This window comes from Capricornis sumatraensis, chromosome 12 (genome assembly GCF_032405125.1).
Source record: "Capricornis sumatraensis isolate serow.1 chromosome 12, serow.2, whole genome shotgun sequence".
Lineage (NCBI taxonomy): Eukaryota > Metazoa > Chordata > Mammalia > Artiodactyla > Bovidae > Capricornis > Capricornis sumatraensis.
In genome coordinates, this window is record NC_091080.1 from 16923488 (window position 1) to 16943038 (window position 19551).

At 40.9% G+C, this 19551-nt stretch overlaps 1 pseudogene; it reads left to right on the forward strand.

Annotated features, from left to right (window-relative positions):
• The first annotated feature begins 16215 nt into the window (after positions 1-16215).
• LOC138089322 (cytochrome b-like) overlaps positions 16216-19551 on the forward strand; it is an 80461-nt pseudogene continuing 77125 nt past the window's right edge.

Consider the following 19551-nt stretch of genomic DNA (forward strand, 5'->3'; position numbering starts at 1 on the left):
TTTTTGTGTGGGGGGGCAGAATTAAACAAGGACACATACACTAAACTTATATAATGTCTAGTTCATAACAGATGTTTAATAAATATTACTATCCTTATTAAAATATGGAACTAAATGTTTAGAATCTTGGATTTAAATTGTGATATTACTATCAACAGGGTTTTCCCCTTGGCTTAGATGGTAAAGAATCTGCCTGCAATGTGGGAAACCCACATTCATTTGCTGGGTCAGGAAGATCCCCTGGAGAAGGGAATGGCAACCCACTCTAGCGTTCTTACCTGGAAAACTCCATGAACAGAAGAGCTTGGCGGGCTACAGTCCATGAGGTGTCAAAGAGTCAGACAGGACTGTGTAACTAAAACACACACAATACTATCAATGATCATGGTAAAATAAGAAAAATGCATTTATGCTTCTATGTGTGTGTGTGAATATATACACCTACATTTTTTGTCTGATTTGATTTCCTTACCTAGGAAATGCATATTATAATTCTCTAAGTATCTTAAAGCAATAAAATCTAGTTAACATATAAATACATTTTTACATTGATAAAGAAAACCAAATACAATATTTGTGAGAAAGTCACTTTATATAATGCTACATATAATTTCACTTTGTTATGAGAAAATTATCTCAGTCTTCCAATAGTTTTGTTCTTGCATAAGGAATGTATAAGAAGCTCTTTCTTATCTTTGAAGAACTTGATAAACTATCAAGGCCATTCTTCCCGGCCATCTCCTCACACCAAACCTGCTGGTTGGGAGCTGTGCCTCTGAAACTGATCTGCTTCACTTACACACTTCAAGATCCAGCTCTTCGTAGTTTTTTTTTTTTTTTTTTTTTTGGCTATGCTTTTCACCTGAATTCTCTCCTGTCCTCCAGATGAAAAAATAGTATTTACTTTTTATATTATTCTTTGGTCTATACTTTGTTAAGCATAACAACTGGTATATGACATGTGCCATTTTCTTATAATTTTTTCTATTCTGAGTGAAATATAATCTGTCTTTGCCGTTGATATCTGCCATTCAGCTTACTTGGATTTTTGGTTAGGATAGTATGCCCAATTCTGCCATTTTCAGTGAGTCCTGATGAGTTTAAAAAATCTAGTAACTCAATATGACAAATATATGATTGGAGATACATTTCACCAGGGAAAATACTTGACTATTACTTAGAAAATTTTATCAGAAATTACATCTGAAAAATATTCTGAATATTAATCTCTTTCTTAGCACACCATACTTCAAAATGCTTGTCATACTATGGCCACTGACCTAAAATTATTATGTCATAAATTCTGGCCAGCATCTACTACCTCTGTGTCACTTAACTGGGCTTTGCTTGTGGCTCAGATGGTAAAGAATCTGCCTGCAGTGCAAGAGGCCTAGGTCCAACCCCTGGGTCAGGAAAATCCCTTGAAGAAGGAAATGGCTACCTACTCCTGTATTCTTGCCTGGGGAATCTCATGGATAGAGGAGACTGATGGGCTACAGCCCACAGGGTCACAGTCAGTCACGACTGAGCCACTAATATGCACACAGAAGAATCATAAATATAAAAAGTTGCTCATTCATCTTTTCCAAATTTACCATATACGGTTTTCTATATGTGTCTTTCTCATGTTTCTGTGAATGTAAAATTTGTTTAGATTAAAAGAAATATGATGCTTTTGAAAGGGCTTCTCCGGTGGCTCAGTGGTAAAGAATCCACTTGCTATGCAGGAGACGCTGGTTTGATCTTTGGCTTGGAAAGATCTCCTGGAGGAGGCCATAGCAACTGACTCCAATACTCTTGATGGGAAAATCTCGTGGACAGAGGAGCCTGGTGGGCTATGGTCCATGGGATCACAAAGAGTCAGACATGACGGAAGCAACTGAGCCTGCATTCACACAATGCCTTGAAGACCCGCTGATTTATTTGTTTTTAATTTCTTTCATCATTCAGGTTACTCTTAGTTCAAAAAACTCTGTTGAGTGGTCACAGTTGGAGTAAACTTTACGTATAAGTTTCAACTCTGACCCCTACATGCCTCTATTTGCTAGGTGTGTGACTTGAGCAAGTTACATTTCTTCACAGGTTTTCAATTTCCTCATTAGTAATAGTGAATTAATAATAATAACACATTTGTTAAATTGTAAAAAGGACTAAAGGAGTTAGCATAATTGCATGCTTAAGGCAATACCTGGAATATAATTAGCAGTGATGAGTTTATGCTATTATTACTGTCATGACTACCATAAGGAATCCAGCTTCTGGTTAACCCTACATGGAATTTTTCAGGTCTATTAATATAAGCAATTAGAAAGACTTTGCCTGCCAGGCTACAAGGGGAAAACAGCCTTTCCCACATGACGCTTGGTACACTGTCCCTACTCTGTAGTCAAGGAATCAGGGCCTGCAGTGTGGTCATGCTTCCCAAATTCCTAACCTGGTGCCTTCAAGCCTCTGTCTATTTGAGGCTTTGTGCAAAGGTTTTTTTTTTTTTGTTTTTTTTTTTCCCCTTCTTCTTTTATTTTCCTTTCCTCTCGCTTCTTTTCTGCTCAGAGGTCTTTTTTAAGCATCTCTGCCCAAATCTTCATTATTGTAGGTAAGAAAGGCCAAACCATGGGCACACTTTTCGTACTCCTACTCAGCACTAGTACTTTTCCACTCCTAGCTCCCCACTCCTCACACCCCCTGGCTTTTACTCCAAAGTCCGTATCCTGATCATTTTGTTGTTTAAGTCTTCCTTAACTGCAGTATGACTCCCACATCTGTGACGATCCACCTGACCCTCCACCATTCTATGCAGGAAAATGGAACATGGGGGAGTCTGCACTTTTCAGGTTTTAGACTTGCTTAGGCTACAGCAGTAAGTGATTAAAGCCTTATCACTTTTGTTTTTGGCTTGTTGCTTTAATTGGCTGTTCTGAAGCCTGGCAGTTTAGCTCTCTCTCCCAGTTCAGCTGAGCTCCTAGCATATGGGTAATGAGTGATTCTCTTATTTAAATGTTGGCAGTGTTGTTCTTCTGAAACCCATCAGTGTTTGAATGCTACAAGATCTATTCCAAAGCAAATGTCAGTGTTCACTTCTTTAGATCTTAACTGACTAGAGTAGATTAAAAACATTTGAGCACCAGGACTCAAAAATAGAGAATTTAATGTAGCATTGTAAAACAATTTTCAATTATAGAAAAGCCAAGAATTTGTTCTAAGGAGAATCTATGATAACAGAAAATGTTCTTCAATAATTCTAGACAATTTAAAATAAAAACGTTGGTACTTCATCTCAAAAAATGAAAGCAATAAAATAAAGTGTTAGTACCAAATTATGAAAAGCAAACTGATCTATATTGCTTGCAAAATAAGAAAATTTAAAAACTACCTATCTGGCAGTAACCATAGTAATTGAGACTATGGCTTCTAGAGTGTAAATGTCAAGGTTCAAATACCCCTCTAGCACTTAATCTGAGACTTCAGAAAACCATGTAAACTTTGTTTCCAGTTTCCCATAATATTATTACCCTAGTGTTGTTACAATGACTGAATATATATATAATGCTCAAAATATTTGTACAGTATGAAATATTATACAAATCAGTTATTATTAATAAAGTTATTTTCTTATCATTTTAGAATAATAATAATGCTTATTATTCAATAGCTATCTAAAAAAATTTAAACATTGCTATTATATGGAAGTACTGGTGGTCTACAGTCCATAGGGTTGCAAAGAGTTAGTCATGACTGAAGCAACTTAGGAAGGATGGATGGACAGACTAGGCAAACCAGTTTGGTCATCACAGTTTTTAAATAGCTGAATATCTATATATCTTATAAGAAAATAAAAATAGAATCAATTTATTAGACAAAAGGAAAAGTGGACTGCTACTCTGAAGATTAGAAATGTGAGATATTTGACCTGAGTGCCATACACTAGGATTTCACAGTTCTAACCTGGGATTCAAGATATTCCAAGCTGAAAGAATATTAAGAGAGCAGGACAATTGTAACCAAAATTTAAGTTACCCGTGAGATGGAACTTAAGGGGCTTCCCAGGTGATGCAAGTATGGAGAACCCTCCTGCCAGTGCAAGAGACATAAGAGATCTGGGTTCCATCTTGGGGTCGGGAAGATCCCCTGGAGGAGGCCACAGCAATCCACTCCAGTATTCTTGCCTGGAGAATCCCATGGACAGAGGAACCTGGGAGGCTACAGTCCAAAGGCTTGCAAGAATCAGACACAACTGATGCAACTTAGTACACATGCACTGGATGGAATGAGAGTCTGGTCAAGAACTGGCCTTTGATCACATCAATTAATGTTTCAGATTATGCTAAGAACATTGTATTTTATTTTGTAATGACTAAAGGGAGATAAACTTTTTTGCAACTAGGAAGGGACATGATAACTTTTTATTCTCAAAGATTAACTATTTTACAAGGATAAAGAATAGATTTGAGGACAAGGATTTGAAAACAAGATAAACTGTGGAGAGAATAAAATTGTCCAAGGGTTAAATGCTAAAAGTATGTGTTAAAATAGTGGTGTTCTGAATAGAAATACAGAAGAGGATGCTTACAGGGTGTTTTATAAAGACACAAATGACTGAAACAATTTATTGAATATGATGTAGAAAGGGAGAAGAGGATAAATAGGAGTAAAAAAAATAACTGAGGTTTTCCAGCTGACTTTCTGGGAGACTGTTGCCAACAAAGCCAACAAAAGAATGCTGCTGCTGCTGCTGCTAAGTCACTTCAGTTGTGTCCAACTCTGTGCCACCCCACAGACAACAGCCCACCAGGCGCCCCTATCCCTGGGATTCTCCAAGCAAGAACACTGGAGTGGGTTGCCATTTCCTTCTCCAATGCATAAAAGTGAAAACTGAAAGTGAAGTACCTCTGTTGTGTCCGACTCCTAGAGACCCCATGGACTGGAGCCTACCAGGCTCCTCTGTCCATGGGATTTTCCAGGCAAGAGTCCTGGAATGGGATGCCATCACCTTCTCCAAAATAAGAGAATAGATATCCATAAACCTCTTAATTTATGTCAATATTTTGTAGATCTTTCAATAATGCCTTTCAATTGCAGTTCATGCTGCTTAACTTTCGTAAAAACCTTAGAGGTTTTATTAGACTGCTGCAAGCACTTCTCCCAAACTTTGGCATGGATGTCTGCACCTGGTTTTCTACATTTCCAACAGCTTGGATATTTCTATTAATTTATACAGTCCCACATGGCACAGCGGTAAGGAATCCACCTGCCAATGCTGAAGGCACAAGAGATGCAGCTTTGATCCTGGGTCAAACTACCCCTGGAGTAGGAAATGGCAATCTACTCTGGCATTTTTGCCTTGAAAATTACATGTGCTTGGTAGTTAGAATAGGAGATAGGAGTCCAAAATGGCGGTGGTTAAAAGACAAAGAAGGGAAAAGCCCATGAAAATAGAACAAAGGAAGGTCCGAGGACCAGAGTGAGGACCTCAGGTAGAACAAACAGCTCTCCTGGCTGGCCTAGTTTACATAAGGCAGGCCCAGGGGAGGAGTAAAAACAAAAACAAACAAAAAAATTGGGTCAGGGCCGCTCTTCTCTTCGCGTCTTTTGGGTCAGCATTCCCTCACGCCTCAAGGATATATTTTCCTTTAGTTTATAAATAAAACTGAACTGTAACATGGAGCTGTAACACTGGCCCATCCAAGAGCTGTAACACTGGTCTGTCCAAGGGCTATAACGCTGGTTTGTCCATTGCTTCAATTTTTGTTGCAATGAGAGAGAACTGAGGAAATTACACACTCCCCAACATCTATGTTCCATGACTCGGATTTAACTTGGCTGAAACACCCTCAAACAGGAGGCCAAGCACATCAGGAGAAAAACTCAGTGAATGCTCCCATGGTGGAAGCTGAATGCGAACAAAACCCAGCGCAGTGGAAGTGACAAGAAGCCCAGTGTGCTGGAAACTGGGACAGCAGAAAACAAACTCAGCAGAAACCACATGTGGCTCAGTCTCAGATTCTAGAAGACTTCCGGTTAAGATAGGAGGTCCTCGCTCCTATGGCTGGAAGGACACATGCCTAACAAAATCTTAATTCCTTTACAATCTCTCATTTCTTATTTCCTTGAACCCCCCACAAAAAGGAAAACAGCCATAGGTACAATTGAGGGACTCTGGCAGGAGCTACTACTCGGTGTGTCCCAAAGGCTCCACTATCTGCTAGGCCCCAGTAGCTGTTACCCAAGCCAGTGGAGGTTCATCTGTTCTTAATCTTCTTTGTGCCAAGGATCAGGTCAATGAAAACTGTGAGCACATGTCAGGTATTTAGCAGATTTTCCTGCAGGTTATGAAGGGGATTCCTTGGCACGTTTTCCCCATTGTTTTTTCCTCCTGTACTTCAGCTCCTCTCTCCCAGGTCTTGAGCCAGGCAAAAGCCCATGGTGACTGGCTTCAGGAGCTAATGAAGCTCATGCTCTGATGTCTAATTGCAAAAATTCAGTTAGAGACACATTGATAGGTCAGAGGTGGATTTGTTCGGATTCAGAGGGAAGCACACTCCACAGGGTGTGGGCCACCACAGAGCGCACGCAAGTGCTTCAGCCTTGGCATGCTGTGTGGCTAGGTTTTGAGAGCTAATTCATATGTTAATGAGTGAATTCATATGCTAATGAGTGGGAGGATCATCCCAACCATTGGGGAACCACTTCAACAGTGCCTTGGAGCTCTCCTACCACCTGGATGTGTCATTTAGCTTACAATTTGCGGATCAAGGTTTAGTTGAATTTAACTTGTCATCTTGGATCCATTTGATTTTAATTGATTTATATTATGCCCTTGTGCTATGTCATCTTTCAAAAGCTGTGCCCTGCCCCCTTCCCTCCTGTTTCATGCTCTTTTCCTGAGCCCCATCCGGACCCACAATGTTGCTTCTACAATCTTCTGGAGGGGCAACCAGAAAGTAGTTGGCCGTTGGCCCTTGGGAGGGAAATGATGTATAATATCCTCTCCCTCTAGATAATCAGGCCTTCATCTTCCATGTTTCCTACAAAATATGCAACATCAGCATCTCTCAGTGGACCCACTTGGGCAAGTGACAGGCACACAGGGCCTGCTAGAAGACCATCTGTTGGCATCCCTTCAAAGGCAATTAAGCTTTGACAGGGACAATGTTTGCCACTTTGGGAGTTAGCCCTCCAGGCCATTCAGGCCCAAACCCTTATCACCTTTCTCCTAAAGTTACAGACATACCCCTAAATCAAATCTCCATTCCATTTTTATAGAATATCTGGTCTGTTGCCTTTTATTAATTTGTTCTTAAACCACTTACTAAATCCTACAACCAGGACCCTACACCTTATAGGCAACACTGCTCCACCCAGCCTATTATTAAAATACTCCAAAGCCCCAACAGAACAAGATAACACACTCCTTTGTTATTACTTCTGTTATTGCCTAAAGTGGGTCTCTGACAATGAAATGTTTACCATTGGAAACACCCTAAATGCCCTTATGGAGGACTAGGAGAGGAAATCAGTTCAGTTCAGTTGCTCAGTCGTGTCCGACTCTTTGCGACCCCATGAATCACAGCACGCCAGGCCTCCCCGTCCATCACCATCTCCCGGAGTTCACTCAGACGCACGTCCATCGAGTCTGTGATGCCATTCAGCCATCTCATCCTCTGTTGTCCCCTTCTCCTCCTGCCCCCAATCCCTCCCAGCATCACAGTCTTTTCCAATGAATCAACTCTTCATATGAGGTGGCCAAAGTACTGGAGATTCAGCTTTAGCATCATTCCTTCCAAAGAAATCCTAGGGTTGATCTTCAGAATGGACTGGTTGGATCTCCTTGCAGTTCAAGGGACTTTCAAGAGTCTTCTCCAACACCACAGTTCAAAAGCATCAATTCTTCGGCATGCAGCCTTCTTCACAGTCCAACTCTCACATCCATACATGACCACAGGAAAAACCATAGCCTTGACTAGACGGACCTTAGTCAGCAAAGTAACATCTCTGCTTTTGAATGTGCTCTCTAGGTTGGTCATAACTTTTCTTCCAAGGAGTAAGCGTCTTTTAATTTCATGGCTGCAGTCACCATCTGCAGTGATTTGGGAGCCCCAAAAAATAAAGTCTGACACTGTTTCCACTGTTTCCCCATCTATTTCCCATGAAGTGATGGGACCGGATGCCATGATCTTCATTTTCTGAATGTTGAGCTTTAAGCCAACTTTTTCACTCTCCCCTTTTACTTTCATCAAGAGGCTTTTAGCTCCAGTGACATACATTCCCTTAGAGCAGTAAGAGGATAAGGATTACTGCTGTTTTACCAGGTTCCCAGTCTCAGGGCATAGCCTTTGATTGCTTTACATCATGATATCTATTCCCACCTGTGGTGAACAAACTCGCAATATGTTAAAATTAAAACCCCTTAATCCTACCCAACACTGATTGTGCTGGATATCTTGGGAATGCCTAACTCCAGACCAGGAGTCCTAGGAGGTCAACATGTCTCAACCTGCCTAGGGATCTGCTCCCCAGGAGGTGGTCATGGCTCAGTCTGCTCAGGGATCCATCAGCCCGGGATCCTGGGAATTTGACCTGCCTAGGGATCTGGTCCCCGGGAGGTTGTCACACTTCAACCTTCTCAGGGATCCACCAGTCCTGGGGTCCCAGGAGGTCGATATGCCTTGGCCTGCCCAGGGACCCAATTCTTGGGAGGCTGACATGCCTCGACCTGCCTTGGGATTCAATCTCCAAGAGGCTGTCATGCCTCAGCCTGCCTGATGATCTGCACCCTGACCCGTGGACGCCTGGCTCTCTGGTTGCAACAGCACTGAGTAGGATAAGCTTCAGAAAGACTCACCCCTAAGGAAGTCCACCCATGGAACTAGAAGGAAGCCTATTACTTGTGGGACTGTGCCCCATCTCAGCAATAACTGAGGAGCCCAATGAGAACCCCATTGCCTTTCTGGAAAGGAACACCATTGCCATTCTGGAAAGTAACACCATTACCTTTCTGGAAAGTAACCCCATTGCCTTTCTGGAAAGGCTGAAAGTTTACCAATCTGGACTTAGACTCTTATGAGGGACAGGTGATTTTAAAGGACAGATTCCTGTCCCAAGTGCATCAGACATCAGGATAGTTACAACAGCTACAGCAGCAGGACCCTGCTGCCTCTTTAAATGAGATGGTTCAGACAGCCACCAATACGTTTTATAACAGAAAACAGGAGAGGAAGGCCGTGGCCCAGGAAAGGGAGAAAAAGAAAGAGATAAAGCATGCCCAGATGCTGGCCACCCTCCAGGGAAGCCCTATGGCAAATACTTTAAAGTCTGTAAAGGTCAAAGCAAACGCCTAATCTGTAGATAGGGGAGGCACTGGGCCAAAGAGTGTCCAAACTGAAAAGTCTTCTAAAATGGTTTGCTAAAAATGCCATCAATTGGGACATTGGGTGGCACTCTGCCCTTGGAACCCAGGAGCCTCAAGGTAAAGTGCCAAGCCTTCCCTCATGATGATTCAACAGGACTGAAGCAGCCCGCTCCAGCCAGCCCACCTGTCACAGGTAACCATCATGGGGCTGGAGCCAAGGGTGCAACTGAATGTGGCTGGTAGGTCTGAGAAGTTCTTGGTTCGCCCAGTGGCTACCTAATCTGTCCTGACTTCCTACTCCAGAGGCTTCTCCTCCCCAGCTTGTACCATTTTGGGTGCTACAGGAAACAATTACAAAATATTCACCCAAGCACTTCTTTGTTTCTGGGATAGACACATATTTTCCCAAGTTTCTGGTGGTCCCTGAGTGTTCTACTCCCTTATTGGGAAGAGGTCTTTCCTGCTTTTGAAATATTGTAGCTATTGCAGTCCTGATGGAAGATACTTTAAAGGTCTTTCTAACTACTACTACTACTAAGTCGCTTCAGTCGTGTCTGACTCTGTGCGACCCCATAGATGGCAGCCCACCAGGCTCCGCTGTCCCTGGGATTCTCCAAGCAAGAACACTGGAGTGGGTTGCCATTTCCTTCTCCAAAACTCTATCTTAAGGGCAAGCTATTTTTACCAGCCACCAAGTGAAACAACTCCTGAATGGGAAAGGCCATTTATGGATCTGGTCATTTATGGTCTGATCAAAGGATCCTCATATATCAAGTAGTGTTGATGGAAAATCCAGGTCTGACTATATCTCCTTATGAGGTTCTTAAACCAGCCACCCTCTTGCCTACCCCCAAGGGTTCTTTCCCCATTCACTCTTGCCTAGAAACCTTGGACCAATGGACAAAACCCTGAGAGGGATTATCAGAAGATCCTCTGAGCAGTCCTGAGGAAATCTGGTACACTGATGGAAGCAGCTTTGTCATGGATGGACAAAGAAGAGCTGGGTATGCAATAGTCTCCAATTTTGAGGCCACAAAAGCTAAACTTTTGCCACCAGGTACTTAGGCCCAATTGACAGATCTCTGTGGTGCTGGAGAAGACTCTTGAGAGTTCCTTGGACTGCAAGGAGATCCAACCAGTCCATTCTGAAGGAGATCAGGCCTGGAATTTCTTTGGAAGGAATGATGCTAAAGCTGAAACTCCAGTACTTTGGCCATCTCATGCGAAGAGTTGACTCATTGGAAAAGACTCTGATGCTGGGAGGGATTGGGGGCAGGATGAGAAAGGGATGACAGAAGATGAGTTGGCTGGATGGCATCACAGACTCGATGGACATGTGTCTGAGTGAACTCTGGGAGTTGATGATGGACAGGGAGGCTTGGCGTGCTGCGATTCATGGGGTCACAAAGAGTCAGACACGACTGAGCGACTGAACTGAATTGAACTGAACAGATCTCATACGCCTGACTCGAGCTTTAGAGCTGAGAAAAGGAAAAAGAGAAGCCATTTACACTGACACCAAATGTGCCCTTCTGGTGCTACATGCACATGCTGCTATTTGGAAAGAAAGGGGCCACTTGACCACCCAAGGGTCCCCAATCGAATATGGTAATCAAATTCTTAGGCTCTTGGAGGCAGTCCTTCTCCCCTCTGAGGTTTCAGCTTCCCACTGTAAAGGACACCAAAAAGGGAGCATGGAAGTTGCACGAGGGAACCAGGCAGTCAATCAGGCAGCTAAGAGAGCAGCAATACAGAACAGTGACATGATAGGGGTTGCCACCTTAGGTCTACAGACTAATTTACCAGAAACTCCTTCACATACTGAAGGTGAAACTCTTAAAGCTAAGAGCGAAGGCTTTCAAGAAGATCATATGGGGTGGTTCCAAAGGGAGGGGCTCCTTTTTTTGCCTGGGAACCTCCAATGGAAGTTGGTTAACTCCTTACATGCTACCACTCATTTAGGGGAGAAGGCCCTCCAAAGATTACTAGAAAGATCCTTCAGAGGAACAGGTCTCCAAACAACTATAAGGCAAGAGTTCTTCTCTTGTCCCACTTGCCAATTAAACAACCCCCAAGGACTTCCCTGGTGGCTCAGATGGTAAAGCAATTGTCTAACAATGCAGGAGACCTGGGTTCAATCCCTGGGTCGGGAAGATCTCCTGGAGAAGGAAATGGCAACCCACTTCAGTATTCTTGCCTGGAAAATTCCATGGACAGAGAAGTCTGGTAGTCTACAGTCCATCAGGTTGCAAAGAGTCAGACATGACTGACCAGCTTCACTAAGGGGCTCAAAGACCCCAGCTGGCCCAGCCGGCCCAGCCTGTCCAGGAACTAGGGATCTACCCAGGAGAGGACTGGCAGATGGACTTCAGCCAGATGCCAGTTTCTCAAGGATATAAATACCTATTCGTCATGATAGATACATTCACAGAATGGATTTAAGACTTTCCCACCCGGACTAAGAAGGCTGACAAGGTGGTATAAAAACTGCTCCATGAAATCATTCCAAGATTTGGTCTATCCAGGTCATTATAAAGTGACAATGGGACATCATTTACTTCTAGGGTTACCCAAAGGGTCTCTAAAGCACTGGGCATTACTTATTATCTCCATTGTGCTGGGAGGCCTCAGTCTTCAGGAAAAGTTGAAAGAGCTAACCAATTCTTAAAATCAGCAATAAAAAAGATAACCCAGGAGATCTCCCTGGGATGGAAGGAGGCTTTGCCAATAACTCTCCTCCACACCCAATTGCCTCTAAGGAAAAGGTTGGTCTTAGTCCTTATGAGATGCTATATGGGAGACCTTTTTTTATGTCAATGACCTCTTCCTAGATCCAGAGGCTCAGACACTCTGGTCTTATACCATGGCCATTGGGCAATTCCAAAAGGATACATGCTTATTGTGTGTCAACCAGAATCCAAAAAAGCCTAAAGAACCATCACTCTATGCTCCAGGAACTCGTCCTAATTAAAGCCTGGAAAGATGGGTCCCCAAGGGCTCAACTCAAGCCACCTGTAAGGGCCCCTATCCTGTAATACTTTCTACCCCTACAGCAGTCAAGGTACCAGGACATGACTCTTGGATTCACTACTCACGAGTCAAGCCATACAAGAAAACAGAGGAGGACATTCAGTACACCTGTGAGTCCCTGGGAGATCTCAGATACCTATTCAAAACTAAAAATGAGTGCCATCTAATGAACACACCCAAAATTAAGTTTCTGGAGATAAGATTTCTCAGGACAGCTCTCAAGAGCCAAAATAGCTTTGCAGGGGTGTACTTCAAAACAGACAGCAGATAGATCTCATGATGCCTGAACAAGGAGGTACTTGAGCCATCTTGAATGAGACGTGTTGTTTCTGGGTAAATACCTCCAGCTAAGTTAAAGAAAGTCTTGCAGTCCTCAAGAAAATCATTCAGACCCTACAGGATCTCAAAGAACGAGCTGGAGAGTTCTTGGGGTGGCTACAATCTCTCTTTGGAGGATCCTCCTGGTGATGGGAAATTTGTAGTTGGCTAATGCCCCTACTAGTCTCTTTCATCGCCAAATTGATGTTGTTTATGATTGTTCCATGTATTACCAAGTATCTAACCTGTTTTGTCTCTGTCCAGGTCAACAAGCTACAACATACAGTGCCAGTTCAACAAGGATATATAAAACTACAGCCAACCACAGAAAATATCACTCACCCTTAGATGTATACCACTTTAAGGACTCTGAGGCTTGAGCCTAGCAAAAGGGGAGGCCCAATACCCCTTTCCATCCCAGTTCAACAGAAAGCAGCCAGAGAGATCTCGGCACCCCTATTCCCAAATAATTGGGCTTCTTATCTCTTGAGGAGAGAATGTTAGGTAGTTACATTAGGAAAAAAGAGTCCAAAATGGTGGTGGCTAAAAGACAAAGAAGGGAAAATCCTATGAAAATAGAACAAAGGAAGGTTTGAGGACTGGAGTGAGGATCTCAGGTGAAAAAAACAGCACTCCTGGCTAGCCCAATTTACATAGGCCCAGGGGGAGGAGAAGAAAATATAAAAAGAGGAGCCAAAATTGGGTTGTGGCCTCTCTTCTCTTTGCGTCTTTTGGGTCGGCATTCCCTCACACCTCAAGGATGTATTTTCCTTTACTTTCTAAATGAAACTGAGCTGTAACACGGAGCCCTAACAGTGGCCAGTCCAACAGCTTTAACACTGGTCAATCTGAGGACTGTAACACTGGTCCATCTGTCGCTTCAAATTTTTGTTGTGATGCAGCAGAACTGAGGAAATTACACACTCCCCCGACACATGGACAGAGGAACCTGGGTGCGCTACAGTACAGGGGTCACAAAGAGTCAGACATGACTCAGCACAGCACACACGCATTCAAAAACTACAATTATTGACTGAATATTCAGAACAATAGGAAGTATGCCTGATTGCAAAACCCTACTTGAAAACTGTTTCCCGAGAGTAGCAAACCTACTGCTCCAGAATCGATATAATCTTTTCAAAAATCACTAGCACCTTGTACAACAGGCTTGGTAGTGAAGCTAAACTCTACAAAGAAAGGGCTTTTGGTTAAATGTCAACTTTTCTTCAGCATACATTTTCAGAACAACCTATATAACAAAATCAACTTGTAGACAGCAATGGCACATTGAAAAATGTAAATCTTGTTAGCCTGAAAGAAAGCAAAGAAGCAATTGTTTCCACAAATGGTCTTCTTGAATAGAAAAGGGTAAAATGGGTAATCTGTGCTAAATCTGCATTTCTTTTTGAAGAAGCATAGTAACAAATGTTCTTCAATAACAAAGATAATTAGTCTCATTTACAACTTCATTTTCCAATACAATAAGCTTGCCAACTGGCTGGACAATTAACACTATTTAAGGTAGTGAGTGAGTGAGTGCAGTCGGTCAGTCATGTCCAACTCTTTGAGACCCCATGGACTGTAGCCTACCAAGCTCCTCTGTCCATGGGATTTTCCAGGCAATAATACTGGAGTGGATTGCCATTTCCTTCTCCAGGGGATCTTCCGACCCAGGGATCAAACCCGGGTCTCCCACATTGTAGACAGATGCTTTATCATCTGAGCCACCAGGGAAGTCATTTAAGGTAAGTAACGCAATATTCTTAACATTTATATTTACCAAAATTTTAAATAAAATATACCATGAAAATTTTTGTTGAAAATACTTAAGCATATATCCTCATTTTAAATTAGATCTATGAAATCATATGCTACTGTGAAAACTCATGATTTAAACCTGAATATGAAACGATGGTGGGACTTTCTAGGTGGCTCAGTGGTAAAGAATCTGCCTGCCAAAGCCGGAGACTCAGGATATGTGGATTTGACTCCTGGGTCAGGCATATGCCCTGAAGGAGGAAATGGCAACCCACTTCAGCATTTTGTCTGGGAAAATTCCATGGAGAGGGGAGCCTGGTGGGTCACAGTCCATGGGGTCGCAAAGAGTCAGACACTACCAAACAACTGAGCATGCACATGCACGTATGAATCAGTGGCAAACTAGTGTCATACCAGTGAGTCAGTATAGAAACTTGCTGACTTTTATGAGTGTCTAGGGTACCAATCTTCTAATTGATGACTTAACCTTTCTGAACTATAGATAACTAAAGTTATAATTTCCTCTTCTCAACTCGTGTACCCTCTTTTCAAGCAAAAATCTCTCCAAATTCAGATATTCTCTAAAGCTATAATATAAATGGAGATAACTTAAATACATATAGACTTTCTATTTCTATAAATTCAAGGAAAAGAGAAATTTTAAGAAAACAAAATATCAAAATATGTTGTGCAATTATTCTGAGGAGGAAAAAAAAAAGAATTCATTTAAGGATAAATGCTATACAAATTGACTTACAGGAAAACTGAGAAATAAAAATTGATTTCATGCTATGTAAATATGATTCACAATTTTACACCCTATTTAATGGACTTAGTGTTCTAGACAAAACATTTTTGTTAATCATAGTGTCTTATAGTACTTTAGTATATTTTAAAAGATTTGCTTATCCAGTTTATAAATAACAATAAGTAAGCATTGCAGCGATGAAAATAAAAGATGCTTACTCCTTGGAAGGAAAGTTATGACCAACTTAAATAGCATATTCAAAAGCAGAGACATTACTTTGCCAACAAAAGTCCATCTAGTCAAGGCTATGATTTTTCCAGTAGTCATGTATGGATGTGAGAGTTGGATTGTGAAGAAAGCTGAGTGCTGAAGATTTGATGCTTTTGAACTGTGGTGTTGGAGAAGATTCTTGAGAGTCCTTGGGACTTCAAGGATATCCAACCAGTCCATTCTAAAGAGATCAGCCCTGAGTGTTTTTTGGAAGGGATGATGACAAAACTGAAACTTCAATACTTTGGCCACCTCATGTGAAGAGTTGACTCATTGGAAAAATCTCTGATGCTGGGCGGGATTGGGGGCAGGAGAAGGGGACGACAGAGGATGAGGTGGCTGGATGGCATCACCAACTCAATGGACATGAGTTTGTGTGAACTCCGGGGGATGGTGATGGACAGGGAGGCCTGGCATGCTGCAATTCATGGGGTTGCAAAGAGTCAGACACAACTGAGTGACTGAATTGAACTGAACTGAAACATTGCAGTTTAAATACAGATAACAGTAAGTAAAATCATGTTAATTAGTATTTTAAAATCTGCTTACAACTTTATCTTTCTTAGATAATTAAATAATAAAAGATATTTGTATTCATTTCCATTAGGAAAACCTCCAAGGTGATTTTTTTAAAAATTCCACATTCAAATCTTACATTATTGCTCATCTGATATTATTTTAATATAAATGCTGAGCTTAATTTTTTATTGTGCCAAAATAAATATAGCATAGAGAGGAGAACAAGATGGGAGAGAAGGTGGATGTAAAGCTCACCACCCGCCATGAACACACGAAAAACATTTCTAGAAGTGGTATATTTCTCACTGAAAACAAACGGGAGACTGGCAGAAAGACTCATGCAGCTAAGACTGTAAGTAAGATTCACACATTTTATCTGGAAAGAAAGAGAAGGCACAGAAGGACTCAGCCTGTGCCCCTCGAAAGTAAAGAGGAATTACACAGGCTTAGAGATCTTCCAAGGGTAAGTAGCTGGTTGGACCACATGATGGGTGCCCTAGGCCTGGGCTCTGATACTGGAGGAGTCCCTCAAGCTGATGAGAAAGCCAGTGGAACTAAGCATCCCTGAAAGAAATATAGACTCTGCTCAGGAAGAGCACATACATGCTTGCTTTCTCTAAGAACAAGGTGAAGGAGTAGATTAAAACTACCCAAGACTCTGGCCAGATTCCCATGATCATCCCAGTGTGTGCCAGAGGCTGAACTCAGTGTTCACTTGGGTTTCTCTTACTCTACTGTAAAGCTCCACACTGGGACAAAGACTGTCATGGCTAAGAGTACACTGTTGTAGGTGAATTGACTCAACTTGGGCCTTGAATGGGAACCAAACAGGGCAAGGACAGTCATTACTGGTAGTTTTGGGGATGGGGGGTGCGGGGGAGGTGCGCAGATCTGGACCAACTTGGAACTTGTTTGCTGGGACTGTCTCAGGATGTGTCCTGACCCACAATGTCTGCTCCAGCACTGCCCCCTGCTAGAACAGAGATGCCAGTGCTCAAAGAGTTGAGCAGACACACTTAAACGGAGCAGACCAGCTTGGAACCCATGCTCAGGACTTCTGCTCCAGTAACTTGGGGCCTGACTTCACTCCTCATAGGGCATTAAGGGCCACTTAGCAGAGGAGAAGCCGGGCTCATACCTAGCTCTGGCTCTAGCCACTCCATCTCCAGACCCATATCCTATCAAGTTGATAGCTGCCAGCACACCTTGGGAGGAGACATGACTCCTGTCCTTGTCAGATACAGCTCTCACAGTAAGGTCACTGGGTACATGCAGACTGTATAGAAATAGTCCCACAAATGGCAAACCTTCAAGACTAAGATAAGTGTTTCACTTCATTTCATGAAAACAGAAAATAAAACAAAATGGGAAAACAGAACTTGTTCAATGGAAAAAAAAAAAAAAACAAAGGATCAATGGAGAAGTACAAATGAAAATAAAAACACAAATTTTCAAAATCTATGAGATACAGAAAAAGCAGTTCTAAGAGAGAAGTTTAAAATACAAGCCTACACCAATAAACTTATATGTAACCATACAAGACCTGGTAAACCAAAGCAATCTTGAAAAGATCAAAATCTTGAAAATCTTAAAAGAACAAAACTGAAGATACTATGCCCTTGACTTCAGAATAAACTACAAAGCTACAGTATCAAAACAGTGTGGTACTGGTAGAAAAACAGACACATAGATCAATGGAACAGAATAGAGAGCTTGGAAATAAACACATGCTCTTGTGTCAATTAATCCATGACAGAGAAGGCAAGGCTATGCAATGGGGAGAAGACAGCCTCTTCAAAAAGGAGTGCTGGGAAAATTTGATAGCTACATATAAAAGAATGAACTTAAAACATTTTCTTACACCATACAAAAATTAAACTGAAATTAAAGTTCAAGATTAATACTTAAATGCAAGTCCAGAAATCACAAAACTCCTAGAAGAAATAATAGGCAGAACATTGTATAACATAAATTATAGCAATAGGTTTTTGGATCTGTCTCCTAAGGTAAAGTATACAAGAGTAAAAAATAAGGAAATTGAACTGAGTTAAAAGTAAAAGCTTTTGCATAGCAAATGAGATCATAAAAAATGAAAATGAAAATTACTGAGAGAAAATATTTGCAAATGTATAATAAATATCCAAAGTATATAAGCAACTAAGACAGTTTAATATTAAAAATGAAACAGCTCAAATAAAAAGGAATAGAAAATACTAATAGAGGTTTTTCCAAAGTATGCAGATGGTCAATAGCACATAAAAAGATGCTCAAAAACTCTAATAATCAGAGAAATGCAAATGAAAACAACAATGTGACATCACCTCTCAACTATCAAAATTGTATAACCAGAAGGTCTATAATAAGAAATATTGCTGATGATATGGAGAAAAGAGAATCCTTTTACACTGCTGGTGGGAATGTACATTGGTGCAGTCACTGTGAAAAACTGTATGACATTTCCTTAAAAAGCTAAAAATACAACTACTGTATGATCAGCAGTTCTACTTTTGGATATATATCCAAAGAAAAGGAAAACATTAATTCAAAAAGATATATACCCCAAAGCTTAGAGCTGCACTATTTGCAATAACAAAGATAGGGAAGAAACCTGACCTTCTATTAATTGATGAACATCAAAATTGAGCCCTAATTGTTTAAGATATCATTAAAACCTAATTTTATGAACAACAAGCCTTACACTGAACATTATTTAAATAATTCAATCAGTAGACCTTACACTTAACACTAATCCAAACAAAGAAATTCAATCCATATGTTGTAAAATTTGCCAAAATGTGCATTTCAAAATGTAAAATAAATGCTTAAAAAAAATTGGTGTTGAAAACTGCCAAAATCATAGTAGTTTCTCAATATAATCATTCAAATGAATAGACACATACTATACCAAAGTATATATGTGGGAACATATATACTCACTACTGGAAACATAAATACTAAATAAAGTGTGTAAGTACTGCAGAATTTCTTGAACCAATCTTCTTTAAAGCATTTATACATTCTTTCAGAGGTCAGGGATTTGTAAACCTGGGATTATTCAACTGAGCAAGTGGCATTCATATATTTATGAATTCATCTATCAGATATTGGTATAGATATTTTTGTCAATCAGTGGCCAAAGAAGCATGAGAGGGAAGGCATTAGTTACATTTATGCACAAAGCAATGCACTTTAGCCTGTATTTCATATTCATATGATAATATTAAAGAAAATCACAATTTTACTTTTGCACACCAGACATTTGATAGCATTTGAGACTATTTCTGGCAAATAGAAGGTACATCATAAATAATTGATGACTAAATAAACATATAAATACATAAACAAGTAAATAAAGTAACTGCAGATATGTGACCTTTTCCTAATTAATAATTTTTATAAAAGTAGCTTTCCTAAAATGAGAAAAATGTGTCATTTATTCATAATTAAATTTTACAGCATTTCTCTGACAGATTGTAAACAGGAATAATATACTTTTGTAGATATTACAAAGTTACTAAAAAATTACCATTGCTCTTATTTTTGTCACTTGTAGAATGCTACA